Source organism: Anneissia japonica, unplaced genomic scaffold, assembly GCF_011630105.1.
Source record: "Anneissia japonica isolate Jap-2015-1 unplaced genomic scaffold, ASM1163010v1 scaffold573_len2283161_cov171, whole genome shotgun sequence".
Classification (NCBI taxonomy): Eukaryota; Metazoa; Echinodermata; class Crinoidea; order Comatulida; family Comatulidae; genus Anneissia; species Anneissia japonica.
In genome coordinates this window covers 805,017-812,411 of record NW_022719802.1, presented here as the reverse complement: position 1 = coordinate 812,411, position 7,395 = coordinate 805,017, and positions in this window count along the sequence as shown.

The following is a 7,395-nucleotide window of genomic DNA, read 5'->3' as shown; positions in this document are numbered from 1 at the left end:
GTTTATGTTTCTTCTGTATGAGTCGTTTGATTTCTTTTGTAACCCAAGGACTGTCAGATTTCCTTGAGCGACGCGTTATAGATGGAATGCTATCGCGAATTGCTGCAATATATCACAAAACCTTCCCACGATGCATGAATGTCATTATTGTCAATGAATAGTGTACATTGCAAAATCACCTTTGTTCATCTTTAGGTACGACCGTATTAATGATTTATTCAGTGGTGGACTTACAGCTTGAAAGCGAAAAGATACAGCAAGATGATCACTGCTCATAGGATTCTCAACATTAAAAACTAGATTTTTCCTGTTGGTAAAGACAAGGATAGTTGTTCCACCTTGTAAGTTATTGGACAGTCTTGTATTTTGACAAACAATCTGAACCAATCCTTATAGTTCCATAGTATCGGTAAGCTGATGAGGAGCACTAGGCCAGTCAACTTTGAAGTCTCCGGCTATAAAAACTTCTTCATAATTTGCGTGTGAAAGTTCAAATTTCGAAATTGCACGCTCAAACTTTGTCCAATAAGCAATGTTCTCATTGGGAGGACGATATATAGCTGCCAGAAGCAATTTGTGATTGTTGAGCCTAAGAGTGATCCAAATAATTTCTAATACATCATCACATGCAACGATATTAGGATTGAGGTCAGGTTTGACAACAATCAGAACCCCTCCTCCGTTTTTATTTGACCGTCGGTCACGTCGAAATATTTCATATCCATTCGCAAATTGAAGGCCATTACTATCATCACCTATCTTCAACCATGTTTCAGAATCAGAATATTTACATTCATGCATTGGGTAACCAATTCCAAGGAGTATTTAGTAACAAACATGAAATACATTGGTGTGGTTTTCTAGATGTACCGGGGATATTAGGTTGATCAGGTTCCGGTCCCGGATTTTGCTCCACGTCACCATGTTTTAATATTTCGGTTGATTAGTCGACCCTGGTGCAAAAGACGCCTCAATGCATACAGGTAATCGCTAGGAAAATGTACATAACTCGTAATGAAATAAGGAATGTCCACAGACAAACACTAATACAAGATTACAATATTTAAGAGACATCTTACCATAGAGTTTCAAATTAACATTTGTTAGTGATTTGGTAAAATAAATTTCACGTTAAATATACAACAGACACACTCAATCGCCGAGCTGCAATCTTTACAGTCGTTCAAGACAACAACAAAGCGAGAAAAGATAATGTGACTGGTCAGACGCAAATGGTGGATTGAAAGTTGTAAAAAAAAATGTATAAATACAATATAACTCATTAAGGACAAACCAAATTATTAACTCACCATAGACAAACATGGTCTACATGATTTTCACATATGTATGGATTGCGTTTAGAATACCCTCTGTTAGTTTCAAATGTTTGTTTGCCCTCCTCCACCTGCCCCTAACTCACTAAAAAAAAGGAAGGGGGGGGGGCGGAAATCTTTAAAAAGGCTTTTTTTTAGCTTTTCTCTTTAAAAAAAATGAAAATCTGAGTGAATTTATCTTTATTTTTTGCTAGATGCCCTAACAAATTTGCCTAAAGTTTTTGTCTGATGTAAGATATTGCAATTCTAGGCCTCTGAGGGTTTTTATTCCATCTCGTATGTATCTTTAAAAAAAAATTTAAAAAAACTTTTTTCTAGCCGCACTTATTTATCATTTTTAATAATAGAAGGGCAAACAAACAATTTATTTTTCAGAAGTCCTTTAAAGTTTTAAAGGTGTGTTAGAATGTAGGCCTAGCTGTTAACACCTCTGACAATGCCACTGTAAGGACAAGTGTAGCTAAATGACTGGTCAAAATCAATAATGTATCCAGTACACATGCATTTGGAAAAGCTTACTGGAAAGTTCCTGTGTATAAGAATAAAGAATGCTCAAAGGTTAAAACCTGATGCTAAGAATGAAGGGCAAATATGTACAATGTGTATCTTGCAAAGGGCTTGCATACTGTAGCATTCAAGATAAGATTTATTTATCTCTTTTATAACAGAGGAACACTCTCGCGCAGGAGAGGTTCGACCCGTACAACTGTTGCAAAACAACAACTGACAATATATAACAATTAATTATTGAAAAGATAAATGAGTATAGAAAAAATACTGGACAAGCAAAAGAAATGTTACTCTCATTATTCTGTGGTAATTAAGGACTAACTTAATGTACAAAAAAAGAAATTGAGAAAGAAAAGAAAAAAAAATAGAGAATTCCATTACAGAATACAAAGTAAATAAATAAATGACAAAAAATATAAGTATATTAGTACAGTAAATAACATAAAAATTAAATATTGGTGGTAATGTTTTTCATTAGTTCAGTTCTTTCAGTCATTGCTTTTTGTTAAATATGTTTTACAATCAAATATGTTACCCATTTCAACAAAAATATTATCTTAAAGTAATTGGTGCCTAAATTCATATGAACCTTTTAAGAAAATGTCCCAAAAGTACCTAATAATTTTACACAAGTCAGTTTTCAAATTTTCAAAACATGCATTTCATATTTCTTCAAGTATCTAGCCGTTTGTAATGTTTTAAGTTTTTATTATGGAAATATATTTTTAGACCTTATAGTGAAAATCTGGGTAGTAATCACTAATACAATATTGTCGATGGGGATAATAATATTAATATTATTAAAAAATGAAGACAATTGTGCTAAAGGCGAAAAAAGTTGTGATTTGTTGATCACAATTATAGTATAGTTAAAGCTTAGTAAGGTATAATTAGGCCTACGCTGTCTTGGATATATTAAGTAGATCCCTGATAACAGATCATGAGATTGTTGATGGCGCTTCATTTTGACTATATAATTAAATGATGATGTTATGATGATGAATTTTACTATCCAAAAGTGTCATTTCCGGCCATCTAGAGGCACTATTCCCTCAAATTTCTCACATCAGCCCAACTATGGTGGGGCTGAGGTGGTTGTGAATTCACGGTTTTGAAGCATGTAAAGTACATACTCAAAAACAATGTTTTTAAGCTTTATTTTTTATGGTACATCACACATATTAATAAGATCTCTATGGTTGCCGAAAATCCCTGATAAAAGATGATGAGAAATTTGTTGTTTGTTTGGGTATATCAAATAGTGATGTACTGATGAAGAATTTTACTAAATGTCATTTTCTGGTCATCTAGAGGTACTATTTACTCAAATTTTCGCACCTCGGCCCCAACCATGCTGGGCCTGAGGTGTGTGTCGACTCACGAAATGTCCCCTCCCCCCCACCTCCACCTTTCGAAACAGATTGCGCCCTTCCTGGGTATGACATTGAAACTCCATCGAGTCGACACCTGATTTAGGGTATGTCTTAGTGACTGCTGATGAGGCGAGAACGCATCAATTTGTTTTTAGGGTGTGATCTTTTTTTACATACCCATTTTTCGTGATTATGATTATATAAAGAATGTTTTAAGCAGTGGTGAATTCAAGCTCCTCCCCCCTACCCCTAATTTTGTTTATGAAAAAAAAAAGAATAATATAGGCTCCCTATCCAAATCTAAGTCTGAGAGTGTAATTTCCAGTCATCTAGAGGTGTCCTAATCATAAATTTCCTTACCTCAGCCCTAACCATGGTGAGGCTGAGGTGGGTGATTCCTCTGTCTGTAAGAGTCCCTCCCTGGGTTACCTCTCTATTGAATTTCTGGATCCACCATCACTGTTAAGTTTTATGTAATTATTGTTAGGCTTACTAATATTATTTATGATGCGTTTATTGCAATTTTCACTTTATCATCTCAAAACAACCATAAAAACCTTCAGAGATCGCTACTCTCCGAGGGGCTTTGCCCCTGGACCCCCTTCCTCCAATGTGGTTCTACGTACCTCGCATAACGTCCATACCCCCCCCCCCCCTTTTCAAAATCCTGGCTACGTTCCTGTATGCCATTGACACTATCATCTGCTTAAAGCAGGATTTCATAAACGTTGTCAATGCCATTCATATCATTAATGTAGACGATAAAAACTTTGGGGACCAAGAAGACTACCTTGTGCCACACGGCACCTAATTTCTTTAAAATCTGATTTAATACCAATTATAACCATTTGTTTACGGAATGATAAAACTCTAAATCATTTTATGTAATATTATATCTTACTTTATTTATTCAAAAAATCACAGAAAAACAAGTCACATTTTATTTATGACAATTCGAGCTACAACTAAAGTGCCAGGGGGTAAAAAATGATAATTTCTAACAAACCAGAACAGAGTTACAAGCTTTAGAAATAAACGTCTAGACTTCAAAGTCTTAATATTCATTAGTCTGCACCTATTAGTATATGGTATTTCCCAAATTTTACAACAAACTTTAGATGCAAACCATTGTACAGATTCTGTTTGATTAATATGATTACCATAAACAGGATCAAAGACTTGGCAAGCATATTCTAAAAGTGGTCGTATTAAAGCAACATATAATTTCAAAAGTGTACAAGAATCACACTCGTTATAAAACTGCCTATACAAATAGCCAACAAGTTTTTTAGATTTTTTGCAAATAATATCAATATGCGATTTCCAACTAATACCATTAGATATTGTAACTCTAAGACAATTATAATTCTCAACCTCGTCAATTAAATAATCGTTAAGTTTAAATGTGTAGTTAGGACGATTGAAATTAACATGAACTTTTTCGAATTGAGTTTTAAATTATTTTTAGAAACCCAAGAGGTAACTTTGTTTATGTCATTCTGAAAGGGTACATTAGTTGTAAGTTTTAGTGGGATTTAGAGAACCATCTCATCAGCAAATAGAATTAGTTTGGAAGTGGAAAATTGAGTTTTGTTTTTTGCAACATTAATAGGCTAAAACAAATATCATCCGACAATACATTAAAGCCCCATTCACGGCAAAATTTTATTTTTTATGAAAAATCTTATTTTTATAATTTTTATGTTAGAAAGATTTATAGATATAATACGAAATTGCTAGTTTAACTAATTTCAGACATTCCTTAACATTAAAAAATGACTCAACTTTGATTTTTTTTTTTTTTTTTTAGCGCGGATGAATTTTCTACGTGTGATTTTGCTATAGGTCTAATTGTGAAGAAATATAAAAGGCACCTGAAATATGATATGCCTAGTAGCAACACTGCCAGGCTTGGCCTAGGCTTGCCTCGATTTTAGGTAATATTTTCAGAGATAAAAAAAATAACGACCTTTTACATTATCGTCAATTTTTTATTTTATTTTGAATTATTTTAAACTTGTAAACGATTCTGACTGAAATTTTGACAAACACAATCTCAGGTCTACTCTATCGACTACAGTGGTACGAGGTACAAAAACTAATCTCATTATTGAGAACGCACTTTATTTATTGCACAATATCGTATCGGCGACGTAGACAGTTTAGTTAATTGGATTAATGAATAGGCCTAATGAAAATATCTTATGAAAGTTCATGGAATTAGTGGGTGAGATAAAAATAAAGTAGAATGCGACGGGTTCGCGAAACAATTACCCTACCTACCTCGGACGTTCGACTGTATAAAATATACACAAAATAGCCGCTGGTGAAAGCATGCCAGCGAAGGCGATCTACGTCTTGTAACGAAGTCGTCGAGGAAATGGTACTCTCCTAATGTGATATAGAATCTCTAATTCTCATTTTAACTAAACTTTATGCCAATAAATGATCTGGTTTATAATAATTAGAGTAATGGATATGATTTTTTTTTATTTTTGCGAAATTTCGCCGAGAATGAAAAAAAAAGTGAAAAATAGAGAAACCTTATCGATCTAAGAGAGGGGAGCAACTACTGCTTAAAACGCCAGGGTGACAGGGAATTGGAATTATGAGGTGTTGAGTGATTTTTTTGTTTTGCATTTAAGTTGTGGAAAAAATATTTCCATCACGTAAATTCCCAGCATGAGATTGTTTTCGTATTGGTGCAATCAGATTAGCAGAATGAGCAGTGAGTAAGAGAGGCCCTTGGTCAATTTAAGGCAGTGGGCTCTGCTGTCGTCCTTAAAGTGGGTATACAGACTACAAAGAGCCCTTTAACTAATCACTGGTAAAAAGTTAAAAACAACTAATCAATATGAACTGTGACTTATTCATATTAATCCTTAAAATCATAAAGCTTTTTTGGTTTCTTCCTCACTCTTAATGGTCTGTTTTGAGTAATTTCATTACACTGGGTTATGTTGTCATTTTTCTCAGTGTTAATTGGCTTACTTTGTTCAAATGTGTCTGTCTTAACATCACCGTCTGTTAACGTCTAACTTCCTTCAATATAAGTATTTATTTGTAGCCGTATCTCCAGATTTATCTGGTCGAACGCCCTCTTGAGGCGTAGCATTGTGTAATACAATGTTCCCGACGGTTATTTGGACCTCTTCAACCATGAAGCCTTCGTGGTCTAGTGGTTATGAACATCGCCTTGTCAGCGAGAGGTCGCAGGTTCAAATCCCGTCGGAGACAATTTATTACACAATGAATTTTATAGGACTTTATTCCCTGAAAAGCTACAGGGTAGCCTACGATGTTCCATTATGTCCTTATTAAAACACTTTATATGTACATTTGATGATTTATATTACAGTATATATACCTCTCATTTACATACAAGATTACTATTCCAATATGGAAGGTCTCCCTGCATTGTTGATATTACAATAATTTGAATATAATTTCAATTGAAATTGAATAAATTATAATATTGACCCCTAATTAAAGGAATTTGTGTGACGAAAACTGCCGCTGCCGTCAAATGTTGTCTTACTGTGCGGTCATTTTTTTTATGTTGTTTTATGAACAAGTTTTCTTTCCATTCCTAGCCTTTGATTGAGTATATTCCATACGTATATTTTTTTTATGTCATAAATTGCATGTGAACACAATTTTGGACTCACATTTATAATTAATATGCCTACTAGACATTATTATATACATATTGTTTTATGCTTAGGCCCTACTTATATATTTTTATTTTATGTACACGCATTATGATAAATTTACTAAATGTAAAGTATTATGAAATGTCAAATAATAATAATTAGATGTTATTAATGATACCGTAAAACTCATAATAATAACCGTGTGTTATTATTCTGTGATTGTCTTTTAGTGTGGGGTATTAATAGGATATAGGTTACCATTGTCTGATCTGAGGGAGCCAGTGGAACCTTGGGCAAAAAGAAAAAAAAAGAAAAATTCTACCTTTTTTTACCAAAACCTACCTTTTAGGGACCCGTAAGCTGAAAGATTTTTTACTACTATAGGAAAATTAGAAGTCGGGAAGCTAATTTTTCGCCATCTACGAATCAAAATTTTCCAGGGGAGGACCCCTGACTGCCTTTCTTCTTGGGGTTTATCGTCAATTCATGATTTTTTTTCCTGTATGTATACCGGTACACACATAA